This window comes from Trachurus japonicus, chromosome 3 (genome assembly GCF_045865225.1).
Source record: "Trachurus japonicus isolate A0001 chromosome 3, Traja_1.0".
NCBI classification, from domain to species: domain Eukaryota; kingdom Metazoa; phylum Chordata; class Actinopteri; order Carangiformes; family Carangidae; genus Trachurus; species Trachurus japonicus.
The window spans coordinates 22,488,378-22,508,073 of NC_140909.1; positions in this window are offsets into that span (position 1 = coordinate 22,488,378).

The following is a 19,696-nucleotide window of genomic DNA, read 5'->3' on the forward strand; positions in this document are numbered from 1 at the left end:
GTTTTGTAGTCAATAGTAAACATCAAACAGCATTCAGTGAAGTTCAGTGAAGATGTAATGGACTTAATAATGTTCCCAATATTTTCTTCAGGTTGTATATCAATCTGCATTTTAAAGATATCAGAGTCCTCCACAGAGAATAGAGGCACATTATTTTCCTCACACATTCGTGTCTACTTAAAAACCATCATGAGGAGCAGCCAGAGGTGACAAGGAAACAACAGCAGGTGAACAACAGATGCGCGATCTGATTGCTCAGGTTTATCAATTAGGCTGATGATGACAGATTACACACAGCAGTACAACCCGGACACGTGAAGTGATATACAACAGAATACTGACTCTCTAAGTGTTAGATCCTAGGTGGATAAAGCAAGAAATGTTAATGTAGCCTAATAAGATACAGTTCCTTAACTGGGACAGCAGAGTTTTGGGGCTTGTGACACAAACCCCACTGATACAAAAGATTTTGTATTTCCATGATAAGAGGATGCAGAAATACTGTGTGTGTCTCTTTTGAAATATGGAGATCTCCATGTTGTAATGGAAAGCCAGCTCTTGGAAAATTCATAGAATCAGTTGTGGATGAAGAACAAGGACAGTCCACAGAGAGAACCCACAGACAAACATCAAAACACTGGAAAAGCTCATTTAGTATACAGTACATGTAGTAAGATGATACTCTCCTGCAATAAAATTCAAGTGGTGTGTCAGGCAGGCAGGTTCTCATAAATATAATGTGTCTGAAGTGGGATGAAGTGTTATTATGATAAATCTTCAAAAGAAAGGGAATTTGTCAATAATGCCCAGCAACTAAACAATCAGACATTTTCATAATTTGGGGCTGTCTGTGACTTTTACCGACAGCTTTAGTTAGAGGTGGCACCACTTAAATAAGGTTTTCATGTGGTCATTCCTCATGAGGACTTGTGTCACCCTGACTGCTTAGTTTACTATTTCTGGAGTATTTCCTGTATGCAGGTTGTGTGCATCTTGTTTGTTTTCTTCAGTAAACACAAGCTCTGTGAGATGGGATCAAAAAACTCAACTCAGTCTGCTTCTTCAATCTACCTGCACATACACACTCACCCACACAAACACTTGCACACACAAGCCATGCTCTTGATGGACAGGTCAACAGACATGTCTTGTTACTAGTTTGGCATTAGGCTTTGGAAAAATACGAGCTAATACCAGGAAGCAGTTAGCTTAGCTTAGCACAAAGACTAGAAACAGAGAGGCAGATAGCTACACTTTTGTTTTAACAAAATCTAATTTGTTTAGGCTTTGCGGAAAAAAACAACATAAAATCAAACCTTTTTGTCAAATCACCAACAACCTCCTCTTCACCTCAGACTCCGACCACCCCCTTCTCGACCTCACAGCAGCCTTTGACACCATCAGTCACTCCATCCTCCTCTCCCACCTTTCCTCCATCCTCAACATCACTGGAACTGCACTCTCTTGGATTCAGTCATATCTCATCAACCATTGTCAATTCATACACATCAACCATTGCTCCTCCTCCACCGCGCCCCTGTCCTGAGGTGTCCCCCAGGGTTCCGTGCTTGGTCCCCTCCTCTTCATCCTACTTTCCGTTTCCATTTGGTAACATTATCCATTGTCGTGGTCTCCAGTTCCATTGCTACGCCGACGACATCCAGCTTTACATCTCCACCAAATCCATCACTTCTACCACACATGCCACTCTCCCCTCCTGCCTCGATGACATTAAATCATGGATGTAATAACATTACTTTCTGAAACTGAACTACGACAAAGCAGATATCATCATCATTGGTCCCAAATCCCTCACTAAATCTGCCAACAACTTCACCCCTTCCATTGACAACACCTCCCTGACTCCCTCCCCCCACATCCGTAACCTTGGAATTTTCCTTGACAGCACCCTCTCCTTTGATCACCACATCAACCAGATAGCCCGGACGGCCTTCTTTCATTTAAAAAACATTGCCCGACTTCGTCCCTCCCTTTCCTTCTCTGCTGGTGGAACTCTTATCCACGCCTTCTTCACCACCAGACTTGATTACTGCAACAGCATCTTTTATGGCCTCTCATCCAAAACCCTCAATAAACTTCAGTATGTCCAGAACTCCACTGCCCACCTGCTCACTCATACTCGTCCCAATGATCACATCACCCCCGTTCTCCAAAACCTTCACTCGCTTCCTGTTCCTGTTCCTTCCTGTTGTTAAAATCCTTCTTCTCACCTTAAAGCACTCCATAACCTGGCTCCCTTCTAACTCACTGACCTCCTTGACCCCCACTCTCCAAACCACTCCTCTGATGCCAACCTCCTGTCACTGCCCCCCATGACCAAGCACCGGGCCTGGGGCGACAGAGCCTTCAGTGTCGCTGCACTCTCCCTCTAGAACTCTCTTCCCATCTTTTGAGATCAACAGGAAGTGCTGTTTAACCCTTAAAAGCACCCCTTGCTTTGTCTTGAAAGATTGTGACCTCTGAGTTAAGATATGTTCTACTGTGTTACCTTTGAACAGAGTCAGGCCAGTTGTTTCCCCCTGCTTCCAGTCTTTGTGCTAAGCTAACTGTCTCATTGGATCCAACTTCATGATGAATTAACAATATTTAATCCAACAAATAAAGCTACAGTAGATCAAAATGTCAAACTATTCTTTCAGTTATTTTGCTGATTGATAGCAATGTAGTGGTAGATAGTCTATGTGAAGCATAGTCTAAAATATTGACTTACTATCATCAAGCGGAGGAGCTACTGTGGAGATGGAGTGGTTGTTTCACCAATGAAGACAGCCCTCAGGAGGTCAATAGGCTATTATTGTGTTTGTCTCTTCTAGTCAGTGGTTCATTAGTAGATAGCCATCAGAGGACAGACAGCGCATTGGTCAGTTAATCCCAAATACTGTTCTATAGTCAAGACATCTCAGGTTCACTGCCCACAATATTTCTGTCCACACATTGTGTCATACAGTACACCTCAAACACACAACACTTCACAAACATACATACAGCATAGACACATCAAAACCTACAACTCTGCTGAGAGACAATGAAGTGCAGACTGTCCAAACAAAATGACCACATGAATTATGATTGCCTAAAGTGTACTGTGGTATATATAATTGTGAGGACAATGTTTCAGAGGGGCCTTGTCAGTACAATCCATTACTTTTTAAGTAATCACAGTGAAGTGAATGATGAAAAAGAAAAATCCCTGGATGTTCTAAAAAAAAAAAAAAAAAAAAAGGATGAACTTTGTTGCATTTACCACTGATGGACAGTGGTGGTAGCTTGGCTGTCAGAAATAGGCTGGAAAGAATTCAATAATTCAACTTGACCTAACTTGGCCCAAATGAGCTCAGATCAAATAATAAAGAATCAGCACACACACAAATCAAATTAACAGAGAACAGATAGTACGCAATAATGGAAGCACAGACAGAGTCATCAGATGAGTATCTCCTTCAGTTCAAACTTAAGTTACACATATTCTCCATCTTCAGAGACCAAACTAAACAGAAGAAATAAACCTCGGTGACATCACACAATCGTTCACATAATGATGGGCTACAGAGCTGATTTATTTTTTTTCCTCGCCTCATCAAGTGTGTGTCCAACCCTGATTAAACATTCTTGTGTTTTGGCACTCTGAAAAAAGACACAAAACACTAAATGAGCAATTAGGTTGTATTGTGGAGCTGGCTGCAACTAGTTGACCGCTAATTAGACCAAACATCACCACAGAGAAATGTACTTTGTACAGAGGTTCCACATGGGTCCACCTGAAGACACTAATAAAAGAGATATACAGAAAACAGAATGAGTAAGCTAAACAGAGACCGAGAAACAATGAGCAACATCCACCAAATGAATCAATGTCATTAATTAGATACTCGTTAAGACTTTTCCTGTGGGAAATGGCTGATAGCTAAATGGTAAATTAGACAGAACCACAACAGATTCTAATTTTAGTCTGCTTCAAAACAACCAGAAGAAAGAAAAAAAAAACTATAGCTATCATTTAAAGCGAAGCGATGACTAACAAGTGTAGACTTTGTGTCTTGTTGGTAATGTGACTTAAATTAGGCTTCTCAGACTTCTCCTATTCCACTTGTTGAACACATCTATTTAGAATACCTCTAAAACTACATTATACAGTAGGCTAGTATCAGGGAGGGTCATCGACAGGGTGACAGGCATCACAGCAAACATGCAAAGAGAGAAGCAGGAAAAGATCACCTATATTATGTTATAATGCCTGTTCTCTCCATGGCAGGGCCGATAGCAATGTTGTTTGCTGACCCAAAAGAGGGCAGATCCACACAAATTCAACCACCAGCAAACTCCAGCTTCTCAATGTACATTTGAATGGAATATTGAGCCACTAAAGGTAAAACTTTCTATAAGCATTCATGGTTGTCCATGTCCAGCAGCTGTCTTCTTTGCTGAGGGACGGCTATACAGTTTAATTTCCTTCTGTGCCAAAAGCTTAGAGGAGCTATTTAAGTATGTTTTGCTATTCCTACACAGTGTCCACTGTAGAAGAAACACTGTTTGTTTTAACTTACCACCTTAGTTACTCATCAAGAGCTGTCTCCAGTGATGGAAAACAAAGCCATGTCAGTCATGTCCTTTCTTCTCCTGATGTTAACATGCTAATCAGCTATCTCCAGTCTCTCTGAGGGCTGCTCAAAGGATCATATTACAACCTCATGCCTCAAAATCAACACAACAATGGCCAAAGCTTTCTGTCAAACAACAGTTACCACCACCTGCTTCCAATGCACGAAACAGCCTCCTGTTAATTAAATAAATGCCAAAGATAACAGAAAAATAATTAACTTATTTTATTGTTCACCCATGGTTTTTTTTGGTTTTTTTAAATTATTATTATTATTATATTGTCATGTTTTGAATTATGAGTATCATTAAATATATCTTTTTATACATGATGCAAAGTCTTTTTTCAATCTCTTTTCCCCTTCCTGTGGCCCAGTCATTGGTAGGACAGAGGGAGGTTGCAGATTTGTTTTAAAGAGATAACAGGTCTTATCTTCTCCCAGCCAGACGCTGAGAGGTCCGATCCAATCGACAACCGGTTAAAAGAATTCATTGACTTTTACACCCACCTCAATAAGAAGTAGGTTTGGGAGAAAACAAAGATGTTGATGGAGAGACACAGGGTTCTTTCATTTAATTCCTTGTCATCTTAAAGTAGACCTAGTTTAAGTTATGTTGTGTTTTGTTTTTGTTTTTAGATACAGTATGAAGTTGTTTCCTAAAATAACTGAGTCCACATGGTGCAATCCTCACACTGCTCCTCGAGCCAACCAGAAAGTCTATAACTCCTCCATACTTTAACAATCTTGAACTTTTCTTCTACACAGTGTCTTGTAGTTGTTGTTAAGTTGCTGGTGTGGGGGTGTTGCTAGCCACCAGACCATGTGTGAAAACCTCTCTATGGACCAAATGTCACAGATGTGATTCATTCGCCAGGCATCAGACCTTGTCATTTTCCCACCCACCAAGATGCCAAAAAGGTTACTGTGACTGCCCCCTTCCTCTCCCCTGCAGACTGCTGCCATTCCTCGCTGTCTAATTGAGGCACTGTCTATTAAGGTTAATGGTCACTACCATCGTCACATCTGATGATGATGATGATGATATAATGATGTGCACTGTTGAGACACTACAGCTTCTTTGTACATCACTTATTGCATTCTGCCAAAACAACATCCCCAGCAACAGTGAATCCACTTTTTAATATTGTGTGATATTGGGTAAGATAGTAGATCACCTGACACACATTTTATTGAATTAAATGTATAAAAGACAAAGTGTGTCGAAGATATTGCACACATCGCGGTAAATACGTAATGTAATTTAGTATATCAAAAAATATATCTTTTCATTGTCTTTTAGTTATGTGATATTTGTAGTGGGCTAGTTTTTTTTTTTTTTTATCTGTTATTTTATTTTAAGACTGAGGGAAATGGACTTGACCATTTGCTAAAAAGTCATTACTATGCTTGGTGACGTTTCTGTTCTCACACAGCACGTATTTACAATGATAATGTTGGCAGCTAAGTTTGCAGCGTGTTTTCAATTTTTCCTAATTGCCTGCTCCATCTCCAGCACCTCCAAAAGTTAATCTACAGTGTGCGTGACTCTCTTCCTTCCACCAACGTTGGCAGATTTATCACTTGAAATTCGTTGTAATTTTTTCGAAAACAGTCAGTGATTGCAGATAGAGCCAGACAAAAGCAGCTTCTTGTTTCTGGCAGTTTTGTCTGCTGATAAATGATAGCAACCTATCAGTTATCAGATGATTTTAGCTCCTTGAGCAAGTCAAACAGGCCTGTGCTGTCTCAGACTGACTTGTATATCGGGCTCATTTCAAAAAGCCACACCAATGGTAATCGTCCCTTGTCCTCACCATCAATTGCTTTCTTTTTGTTTACTGTAATCCGTCTCCTAAAACAGAGTTAGCCTTTTTTCTGGAGTATCACACACCTTTCCTGGTCACCATTTAGGTTTTCCTTGCCATAGGCTCCAAAATATCCCTGTCAACATGTACACTATTAACATACCTGGAAACTCAACAGAGGCATGACAGTGCTTATGCAACACAGTGCAACATTCTGAGGTTTCCTACTCATTGTCAGGATGTGTGGAGGACTGGACCCAAAAATGAAGACTCAAACAAACAAATTGGTAAGGTAAAAGAAAACTATTTAAACTCACGCAGAAAACTGAGAAACTCAGGCAGCAATAGTAAATAGGCCTATGTTTCTACTAGAAACACAGTGGAGGAACTGAGGTAACAACATCGACCAACATCTGACCAAGACATTCTTGTTTTTTTTTTTCCATTTTATGGCGGGTGGAACCAGCTTTCCAGGTGCATTACCGCCACCTCCTGTGCTAGAGTGTAACCAAGAGTCAACTACAGTACCCCCTAATCAGTCGCCTCTTTAAGATACTTAAACTATTTCAAACGTCTGTAGCTGACAAAACCTTGAGCCCCACCTCTAATTTATGGCTAATTCTCCTCTTTAACCTTTCTCTTTCTTGACTTTCAGCAATATTACACTGCTCACATAACCCTGTTGAGTGCTTATTGATTACACTGAACAAGTGTCTTAGTGTGCCCTCAACCCTCAACCTGGTTGGAATATTTTCCTCCTTAGTGCTCCTTTTACAGTAGCTGCCCTCACTGTACCCACCTCCTTCTCTATTGAATAAAGGTGTCTCCATTGTTCCCATTCTTTAATGATGTGAATTTTGATTAAGCCTTTTACATGCAAAAAACAAACAAACAAAAAACATAACTGCCTCATGAGTTAATGCAATGTTTTGCACAAGTTCCACTTTACCCCTCTGTGAGCTTGTACCCAAATGAACTTGAGACTTTTACGGAAACACTGAGGTTAAAGCAGGAGTAAGCGGAATATTTGTGTTAATATAAGTCTTAAATAGTTATATCTTCCGACGGCAATCACTTACATAGAGTGTTTGGTCTGAAACACGGGTCTGTCAGTCACTCTGCTCTGCTGTAAGCTGAGGAGAAAACTTTCCTTGTATCCTCTCTGTGTGTGCAGCCAAGGGATGCGCGTGAATGTGGTGACATACAGTAGGGACGAGGGCGGGGACTGCTAACTCCATCGGCTGACAAGAAGTTAGCCAAAACGACCGGATCGCTTACTTCTGCTTTAATAAAAAAAAAGAGGAGAAACAAGGCACAGGTGGGGAAATCAACACAGGTAAGACACATTAGGTAATCACAGCAGGGGGAACACAGGAAGACAGGACACTGACTTCAAATAAAACAGAAACTAAAACAGGGAATGAGACAAACCATGACACTCTTGTATTTCATCCAGCAACTTTTAGCCTGGTGATGCCAGATCAAACTATTACTTTGATGAAATGAATACATCATGTTGAATATTACAATAAGTTAAAGCTGATCAGTGAGTGAGCAAATGTGATCTATCCAAAGGTTTGTCTGGGGATGTTCAAGCATACAGTAGATCCAATAGAAAGCAAGACAAAGGTGTTAGCTTCACTGTTGACAGTAGCATCTGTGGCGTCAAAGGTTTCAGTCACTAATGAGAGCTTTTTAATGTCACTTCTTAATGTTCAGCTCCATTGACACGGTGGGACACTGTCATGACTAGTTACAGTTGCTCAGTGCACAAATGGACACAAATTGTATTACCTCAACAATGACTGTGAATGTCTTGAGCATCTTTTTTTTATATATATATTCATTTTTTTAGTTTTCCTACCCCTTCTATTTCCTGATTCTCACAACTCCTATTGCTGCGGTCCTGATCATATCAGTCACTGATGTCAGAGCAGGCATCACGAGAAAGGAAGCACTGGGTCTCAGCATCACAGCCTTGACTGACGCTCATTATGACGACAGTGGGGCGACCATTGCTGTTTTTTGTTGCTCTCTTCACTGTGGCTGGTTTCCTTTAGCAGAAGATGTCAAGGCTGAAGCCAATTAGGCTTTAATCCCCCCATCCACCGCATGGGCTGATTTATCAGCAACTAAAAGCCACAACGTGATGGCCACATCAGGGGGAACTCATGAGCAAATGATTGAATACAAATATTTCTCCATCACTGTCTTGTGATGGCCCGTTGCATCCGTCGAGTTTAATGATGACCGAGAACCAGGGTGGCACTGTAAACGGCAATAACCGTAAATCATAGCAGGGAGTCATCAGCTGGTCATTGGTGAGAATGTCAATAATCTGGCCATTAGCTGTTCAATAGAATAGTGACGGAGAAAACAAGATGAGTAAAAGAGGGAGGGGCCTCGGACAGAGAACGAACAGGAATTTAAAACACACTTCAATTCCAAGAATTAATGGGCCACAGAGACACAACCGGGATTTCCACATCAAATGGACTGATGTGTGCCCCCGCCCACACTGCTCCTTATCTGGATGGAGATAGATCAGTGATAGAGCTGAGGGCTCTCTATTAATAGGCTGAGGTGGACGGTCAGGGGGGCAATTTGACCAGCAGCAGCAATTCCCAGTCTGGACAGGAGTCACCAGATGAATAAGGAGGTATCTAAGGAACAGAAAGATAAGAAAAGTGTTTTATTAAAAGTAGTCATTGTTTCTACATCAAAAGGTAGAGGGAGAGCATAATGTAAAAAGGGGAGAAGCAAACTAAACATTGTGATAATACGCATAACTTATTGAACAGATCTTAATAAAAACAATATTCATTCTGTGTATTTCTGCTGTAATATAAATGTGATGGTTTTAAAAATCTAAGTTTTCCATTTAGTGGAATGGTGGAAAAAAATGAATGTTAACTCAGCAAATAAAAAGAAGTGTGCTGTATAGAAAGTGTTCAGACTTATTTGTTAACAAGTTAGGAGCCAGTTAACATGTAGGCGGAGGAAGAGTGAAGGATGAGACAAAGCTATGAAAGATGACTTGGAGACATGATGAAAGAAAATGATCAAATGCCTCCAAAATGTTCTTACATGCCTCATAATAAAAAGGATGTTGTACAACTTTAAAGCACTATTCTTTGAAAATACTTTTTCTCATTAATATGCAAATGTATGCATGTAATCAGGCAACACTGTCTCTATCACACTGTATGTCGGGTTTACACTTTTTTTTATGTCACTCAACACACACACTTGTGAACCCCTTTAAACAAATCAATGTTCCACTTACAAACCCTTTGAATGTCTGCCTGTTATGTATTTGTAACATCATTTAGTCTGCCAAAAAGGTACAGCACAAGAAAAGGCAAACATTGCGATAAAGTTTAAGTACATGTTTTGTAGCAGAAATGTTGTTTGCTTTTCAGTCTCATTAATCACGTCATAACCCCAGCGACTGATATAGAGGAACCATTGGGAAAATGACATAGTGTGAATCCACAGTAAAACATAGTGATGGGACTCTTCAGATACAGTATGCTTATTTAACTGTCCCCTGTGGCAAAATGTCAGTATGCAAGTACCATATGAAGGGGAAGCTGAAACTTTTAAAATTTTAAATTCTTCACCGTTTCATCATCATTTCTTCTTTTTTTTTTGGTGCACTTTAGAAACTTAGAAGTGGAGCCTGAAGTTTACTTCCAGGTCTCATTGTCACCATTAATACATGACTCAACACTTTAAGCCACTGTAGTTGATTCATTTTTCAGGTTATGTTTACTAGACCTCACGTTGTTTGTGTCACATTAGTGGTTTAACCCCACCGGGCTGTCGTAGTGATTTGATTGGGTCCTGATGTTACCAGAGTGAGGGTCAGCGGCATCTTTCGCACATCTGGAGGAGGACAGGACAGATGAAAGGAAACATCGCCTTTTAGCTCTACGAGGAGTTAGGAGCATACAGGAGGAGGCAGATATATAGAGGAGGATGGAAGAGGTGAGTCTGTGACGGAAAGGGGCACTAATAGAGGTCAGAACCATTAGCCAAGAAATCTGGATGTGGACAGTAGGCCAACACATCAGGGACTGAGAAATGCCCAAGCCAGTGTTTTGTAGTTTTCTTCCACTAGAGGGTCAGTCCAAACCAAGATGAGAAAAGAGACTCAAGGACAGCTGGATCAGCAGAACTGTTGAAATATTTAATACTGGACTTTTAAAACTGTAAATGGTTCATTGTCACACGCCCCTGACAGAAAAAAAACACTCACATACACACACTCACTGGTCTTTTTTCATTGCTTTGGGCTTTATCTGAAAGTGGAAGTGATTGGTGTTCAGCAGAGCAGAGAACAGAAACACTCTGTTATCTACCAGTGTTCCCTGGACGCTTCGCCATGTCTCTGTCACACACACACATACACACACACACACATACACATACACACGCACAAACTCTCTGAGCTCTGCAATTATGCACACCTCGCTCATGCACACAGATGGAAGCACACACGCCCAGAAGCAGCAGCAGGAGCCTGAATTCAGGGGGGAAAAAATCACTGTTACAGTGAGAGCTGATGCTGTGTATCGACTGTTACAAGCAGGGCAGGAGGACAAAGGAAGAGGAGTGGGAATATAAGAAATGGTGAAGGATTTCCCCTCTGACAAAGGTTTTATTCTAAGGATAAAATGTAGCTGGAAACACCAGCACTGGAAAAGTAGAGTTGAACTTTCATCAACTTTGAAATGGTAATATTGCATGAATACATGCACATACACTGTCAATATTAATGAAAGTCCAAGAGAAATGTAATAACAAGAATATGAGCTGTTTTTCAAGTCTGTTGTAGCTACCTGGTACCACATTTAGCAGGGAGGTCATAATGCGTCATAATGAGTACATCACTGCGTCACTGCAGTAAAGCTCAAAACTAGGTTTTTAAAAGTGAGAAGACTCATCTGTTTTAACAAATAAAATTTAACTGCCATTTGCAAAAGAGGAGAAAAGAGAGTTTTGGACAATTAGATCCCATTGTGATGTCTTCAAATAGAAATGTGGATAGGGCAGTGCAAAACCCAGCTGAAGTCTGGACACTGGTGGGGTCTGAAGAGGAGAAAAGCTGGAGATCTGACTGAGATGATGCTTGGCTGGACAGGGGTCGGATGAAGAAGAGGAGGTCACAGCAAGTTCACTGAATGACAATGACACCTCACAGCAGGAGTGAAGAGAACACATTTTAAAGTATGACCAGGACAATTTGATGGTTTAGATTGTTCCAAGATCTGATTGGTTGCAGAACACCTTGAGTCAGCTGATTACAAGGAGTAAGGGTGAAAAGCAGAGGGCAGTAAAGAAAGGTAATCTCTCTGTCTGAACTTCTGCTAAGCTTCATTTATATTCTTTCTGGCAGTCAGGTTCGACAATTAGTTTTCTTTCTCAATGAGGATTTTGATTTTTCAACTGCAGAAACTATTGTATTGATCAAAAATAGACACTGTTAATTACAACACAATGAGATACTGTACATTACCCAGGGGCTCAACATGCACGTCAAAAAATGCCCTTTTGTGAAAATCAGCAATTGACATAAATAAGATTGGAAAATGGCACAAGAGAAAGAAAACATGAACTTCCCTGAACAAAACTGAAATTACATTTGGCCATAGACATCACAAGCTACTTCCCTAAATTCTGGACTACTGCGTAGCATCAAACGCTGGGTTTAAAAATAACCCTGTCAGCAGCCGATGTTTGAGATGAAGCAAACAAAGTTCTGCAGCTCCCCATTGAGCACTGCAGACCCAGGAAGCACCAGGCTGGTGAGTTGATGCAGGAAGAGTCGATGCTGCTGCTGTTTTTCATCACGGTCTGTCAGACTCTCTGAGGTCATCTACTAAAATACACAGACGTAGAGATGTGTTTTCAGTTTATGTACGTTTGAGCTTCTTTTGCACATGTGACATCATTTAGAAATAAAGTCTATAGGAGCAATCATCAAAATTCATGACACTGTGGTCAAGGGTCAATTTATGCTATGTGTTAGGACGTTGACAGGCGAGTGTAAGACAAACCATGAGTATTTCCTGGGTTGCAAGGGAAAACCCTTGGGTCTGTTTTTACCCACAAACCAGTTTGTTCTGTCGGTGGTCTCCAGTGCGGCTGCTGATTAGATTGGCCTGTCTAAGTAATGAGCTCATGGCCATAAAGCTGCTAAAGTCATTAACCTAATAGAGCCCGCTGTAATGGACGGCCATATTTTGGCATGGACCCCCGCCACTGAGGCCATAAAGAGCAATCTCCACTGTCTCCTGACCAAGGCTCTGCTTTTAGCCTCATACCTCCAACCCCCACCACCCCACACACACCCAACACTCACTGCAGCCCTAACCCCGACAATGCCCTCCACGGAGGCAATAGGCAATAAAGATAATTATATTAAGCAACCATTTGAGATCCCATTAGGGTTTGGTTGGCTGGTGCTTTTTGGTTCAGGTTTGGGAGATGAGGGAGGTTTGATGCATTGCTTTGCTTCTTGTAATGGACGGAAGGACAGGCAGACATCACATAGTTCAGGTCGTGACTACGTCCTCAGGTGGACATTTCTTGTACTCCATTTTGGTTATGACAGCCAGAACTGTCTGCGTCCAACAGGTGTGGCATTCTGTTTTAAAATAGACATTTAACAGGCGCGTAAAATACAAGAGAATATTTTTTTAGGGCTGGACAAGTCCGCCTGGCTGACAATCTTCGTATCCCTTTACTGTAATACTGTAGTTTACTTTACTTTACTTTACTTTATTTGTTTATTTAGTCGAGACAGTGCATATTAATGGACAGTGAGTGCTAGAGTAGGCTATCCACTGTAAATACACCGGAGTTAGCACTGGTGCTAAATTACATCTGTAGTCCCCAAAACAATACAACAATTAACATAAAAAGTCCATAAAGACGGAGGACCAGTAGATAACAGAATAAGTACATTTACATAGTTACAGGAGGGTTGGACATGATTCTTTGAATTGTAAAAATATATATATATATATATCTATACAGTTGTGATTGACATGGTTTGTTGAATTATAAAAAAATATATATAATCTATACAGTTGCAATTGACATGATTCATTGAAATATAAAAATATAATACAGTTGTGATTGACATGGTTTGTTGAATTATAAAAAAATATATATAATCTATACAGTTGCAATTGACATGATTCATTGAAATATAAAAATATATATCTATACAGTTGTGATTGACATGGTTCGTTGAATTAAAAAAAATACATATATACAGTATACAGTTGCGATTGACATGATTAGTTGAAAGTCTCTCACACTATTGTTTTTTAACCTTACAGAGGAAGATGGTACAATTTTGTGACTAAAAAGTAACAACAGCTTTAGAAGCAGACATCATTATCAGAAAATTACTGAAAGTCTGTGTTTGTGTGTACAGTGCAGTGCTGGAGGGTAGCATCCCTCAATTATGCCTCCATCCCACCCGGACTTCCCTGGGCCTTTTGGGAATTCAGCCAAGCAGCAACCCAATCAGCAGCAGGCTTCTGTAACCTGTTGCAACCGCTGACTGTCTGCTGCAGGCACACCAGGAAATAAGAAAAGCTGGTTACTGTCCACAGTATGTGGAACATTTAATATATCACATTACTACTACCTGCCCAGATAGGAACAATGAACAATGTGCAGTAGCTACACTCAATAAACACCTCCCAGCATGCCTTTGAGCAAGGCACCTAAACACTGATGAATAAAACCAACTCAAGATAAGATATACAACTGGTCTTCATTGATAAGCAACAGATCAAAACAATGCATCTGTAATAAAGGGTTATTGACACCTCCACAAGTGTGATGTGACACACAAACACTAAAAAGCACACACACACACACACACACACACACACACACACATTTACAAATCCACAGGTTTGACCGATCAGGTTTGCTCAGATGAAACTACCTGTTGTGCATGCTGGCCAGCTTAGATAATGCTGCTGGCAATATGTCAGCACATACACAAACACGCACACATAAACATGCACACACACACATTCACTATCTCCTTCCTTGGTCTGATTAGTGGCCGGAACAATTACTGTAATCGTGTCATCTTAACGAAGCAGCAGATAAGGAGTAAGACCTTCCCTCCCCTCCATCCCTTCACCATTATCATTCACATCACCACACCCACACCCACACCCACACCCACACACATACACGCTACACAGACAAAATAAATACAGAGTGGGAGAAAGCTCCATTTCCTCCAATGTCCAACAGCATTTTCACACTAAATTTGGATGCAGACAAAATACATTCACAAATAGGCCTAGACAATGAAGCGATCAACAAAATGCAGGTGGCATGTCTTATGTGAAAAGGACACAGTGGTGTAAAAAGCATTACATCCATTACACCCCTATTTGTGTTACTAAGACCATAGTTCAAAATAATTCTCATAAAAAAATAAATACATAAAAACATTTTAAACTTGTTTGGATGGAGGCCAATGGGGGGGAAACACACAAAGACCTCTCACAGGCTCTAATGGCAAATTAGCTGCCAAATATGCCAATTACTGTAAAAGTCAGAACAGAAAGAGTTTGATGATAAGAACAAACAACACAATTGTTTGCGTTATACATTAGCACAGTGTTTTGTTGTTGTTGTTGTTTTGTATTTGGTAAATAGCCTAATATATATAACACATTTTGTGGCAAGCTGAAAGTTGAATGAGTAGTCTCACTTTTGTTGATAGGTGATCTCTTGGACACTTACCTGCATGGCTATGGGTAAACCCTAAAGGGATAGTATCATGACTACACAGAGGTTGATGAATCCCATCAGCCTGAGTAGGACTGTGTTTGGTGCTCATTGGAAACAGTTTGCAGTCTAACACACAAGACAAGGTCAATGAACATGTCTGTGCATCAGCATGTAAACATCACCATGACATTGTGAGCATGTTAACACAATGACATTGTCATTTAACTCAGGCCTCACTGAGCTTCACTGAGTTTCTCAAGTCTTATTAGCTCCACCAAGAACACTCGACTTCATCTTGGTTTCTGTTCATCTATTTCTTAGCAGCATCATTCAAAAAGCACGAAGGGAAGAGGCATGGGCCTTGGGGGAAAAAAACCTAAAATTAATTTGGGCAGATTCATAGTTTAGAAAATAAAACAAATATTTCTATTAAGTATTATTATTATTATTGTAATAATATTAAGTAAATAGAAAATAATCCTGCATGATAGTAAACCAGAATTTTCACGTATTTGTTCAGTGGTGGCTAATGGATGCATGGATATTTAGCATCTTTCCCTTCTTGGTGCCTCACTCTGTTGACCTCTGACCTCTCATTTAACCTGTATTTACTGTACATATCTGTGTGAAGGAGATAAGGAGAGGCTATTTCCTCATTACCAAGAGGGAAAGATGTTGATTGAAATTGAAGAGTATAAACAGTAGGTGTGCTCTTAATATTCTTCAAAGCCCCTGCCCTTTGCATAGGTAAACCCCATGGGTATCTTAATCACTCTCAGCCCTCCAGGCCTCCTTCAGTTGTGTGTGTGTGTGTGTGGGGAGGGGGGCATTTGCTTTAAACTAAGCAATGTGAAGGAAAGTAAACAGACCTGTATTTACGTAGCATTGTACGTCATGGTGGTGGCCACATACAGAGTGAGAGGATGGGTTTAGGGAGTTAAAATGAAATGCACTTGACCTTAGCTGACCTAATTATGAATATGGAGTAATGATTTTAAAAGGTTACATAATTTGATACTTTCAAAAATAAGCCCTTATAAAGAGCCTCATTAAATGATTTAATTAGTCATCACTCAGTTTTCAATCACACGAAATCACAATGCATTCTGTAACATGTGCCCCTTGGGTACACTCTTTTGTTCACTCACTCCCTTAGCCTCAATAAGTCACTCTCACTGAAGTCCATTTGACTTTTCAGATAATGAAACATCAGGTGCCGATGGGGACCGCCGTCACGAAACGCCCTCAGCAAGTGTCCCCACTCCGCCAGTCACCTGATCCCACCTGCCTGTCAACCTGCTCCCTATCGACCATTAGCTATACTCACCCCATCTCAGGGGCTAGATGGAGGCAGGTTTTCATGTCAGGTATATAACAGTGAAGACACAGGACCCCTTCCCTTACAAAGGCACCTCTAAAGGTTGCACATGAAGCCCTGGTTTGATAGAAACCAGAGGACACAACCAATGCAGGCACAGTATCCCATGATCCTTGTGAACATTCAAGCTGTCCAATTGTTACATGACAATGTTTATTAGCGTTTTATTTATCAGTTGCAATTTTGCAAGTATTAAGCAAAAACAATTATAGGGTGTAAATATTTGAACCTAAACATAAACATTTGAAACATCCTTCTTGTTCTTGTTCTTGTTAAGAGCCTCTTTCTCAAAATGCAGTTTATTATGGCACAGTGACTAGTACACTTGCCCTTTCTTGAAATAAGAATAATCAGAAAAATAATTTATCAAAAAACCAAAAAGAAATAGACTGCTATTCCGTTTATACTCTTAAACATATTATACTCTTGATAAAACTTTAATGAGTGAGTTCAGCGGTCAGATATATGCTCAACATTGAGTGTGTTGGATCCAAGTGATGCCAGGTTTTACTCCTTAAAGCATCATTTCAGTAACAGTAAATTTACATAAATGCTTCATCTGTTTACAATGTGTTTTGCAAACAATCCCCCTCTGAATCACAAATACACTCAACTCAGTGCATTTCATTTTCAAATATACTTTACTTTTTCTCAGTGTTCAAGGGACCAGTAACAATGGAATAAAGGCATTTTTTGTTGTTTATCTTTACTAACACTCATACACGTCCACAGAGATTTCACTCTGGGAATCACAAAAAAGAAAAAACCTGCAGCCCAAAATCCTTCAGACGTAAGCATGACGTAAAATGCTGGTACTTACGTGGTTCCTGGAAGAAAGAAAAAAAAGAGGCGGGGTACCGACCCTCTGCGTTTTTCTCCCCTCTTCCTACACTCTCGACACTGTGACAGCAAGAGTTTGAAATGCTTTGTCCTTTCCACCATCATCTGGGCTAGTTTCAGGTCATGGGAGGAAAGTAACAAAGTTTTAGTGGTGTTGGGGTAAAAGATGGATGGAGTCATTTATGAAATCTACTCACATACTATGAGGAAAACTGTCACTAATATCAACAAAGATAATCATGTTTTGTGAAAACCATAAATTTGTGTTCTAAGTTTGATCTAATTTTTTAACTTAAGTTTACCAAAAAGAATTTCAATAGGGAAAGATTTTTTTTTTTTCAAGTGATCAATTCCTAAATACAGTGATTTCTTTTAGCAGGCGGTTGCTTCCTAATGGTGGATCCAGATTACACTTCTCCTTGGAGTTGTTACATGTTGCAGCAGAGCGTCCTCTAGTGGTCTCACTGCTCCAATAAATATATTCCAGCAGCAGCCAGTGCTTCTTGTGCAAGAGACACAACACATCTGCTTCTTAATGCTCTCCTGACCTCTGACCCTTGAGGTTCCATTGTGGGGGGGGGGGCTCTCTCAGACAGAAGAAGATGCAGATTACCGCTGTGTTAAGAAAGGAGAGGAAACTCTTTTTTTTCTTTTATCCTGTATTTCCAAGCATCAAACTGAAAGGAAAATGTGAAAATTAATCATCTGAATCCCTCATTGTACACAACAGTACAGTGAGGGATTGTAACGTTATGATTGTGCAAATGAATTATGAGATATATTTGGAGAACATAGCAGGTTCTGTTTTTCTAAAAGGAGGGAAAGAATTAGTTCCTCTTTCTTCCCTTTTTCTCAGCTTTCATTAGGTTACATGCAGGGATAAAGAGTCTCATCATCAAACAGGAGAAAATGAGTAGGAATACTGAGATACACCCAGGCATTTAACCTCTTCCTGTGTGTGTTCGTGGTGGTCCACAATCTTGTTGATAACTTTTCTTTTCTTTTTTTTCTTTGCAGTGGTCCAGTGATTGTCAGGAGGCTAAAACCTACAAATGTATTTTTCAGTCGACACAGCTCATGAATTCCGTCATCTTAATTGTTCACCTTTTTATATTTAGTATCAGCTGCTCTATCCATCTGGCTTCACACTAGGCACTTCCTCACACTCACATGGGAGCAGCTCAACTGGTCCTGAAAAAATTGGCAAAGTGTTGTGAAAAATCTTGTTTTTCTTTTTTTTTTTAACCACTTGACACAAAGTGCAAAAAAACACCCTGAGGTAGACTGTAGGATTGGTAAAAAAAATAAAATAAAATGCCTTTATTTTACATGGCAATCATTTGAAAAACAGCCAAGACGTTGTGACCAGCACTGGTCTTCATTAGGACTTTTCTCAGCAGTTTGTTTTTTCATCTTTGAAAATGACCCCTGAGAGGCACGTGAAAAAATATTTGGACCACATTGTTTTTGATGGTGAAAAAAACAGTTAAAAAAACAGTTCTCAGAGCAAACAGACAAGTAGGCTATAACAGCTGACAGAAATGTGGCTATGAAGTTGTTGTGTGTTGATATGCTGGCAAATGAAAAAAATATATATATAGGGGAAATAAACATTTCACTAGCCTTTCAGGGCTAGGTACTCAGACCCACGGCACAGGCAAAATCTAAATTGACACCAATCCTTTGTTTCATTGAGGGATGTCTCCATACTTCCGGTAGATGTTTTTCAAAATAAAGGATTAATCCCCCCCCCTTTTTTTTTAAAAAAAGTAGGCTATTTTGTGCCTTAAAAAATTAATCTGTTACATAAACAATGCTTCATGGATGTTTTTTGCTGAAATTTTAAAATGTTTAAAATAGAATTAACAAGCTTGTCAGTCGTGGCAGTAGCCATAAATGTTTGTCGATTTATCTGAAATGAATTCCTCATAAATTCCTGTTTTGCTTATGGCTACAGGACACAATCCTGGATGGTACCAAGCCTAACGATTTGTTGACTCCACACTGAGCAAGTCATTACTGATTCTAAACATTTATCTTATGCATTATGGCAAAATGACCTGTCAACAAAGTGCAGAATTCTTGAAAATCCCTAATTTCAGTACAGATTAAAATGGTTGTTTTGACATGCAAGATAATTTCAATATTTTTAATTAATTTAAATGTGTTTTTTTGTTTTTTATTTCATAGTATGCAGTGTCAATGGGAGCTTTTAGATGGACAGAAGACTGTGTTCTGTGAACTGCAATTAAACTAAAGTAACCTAAGTGATGTAG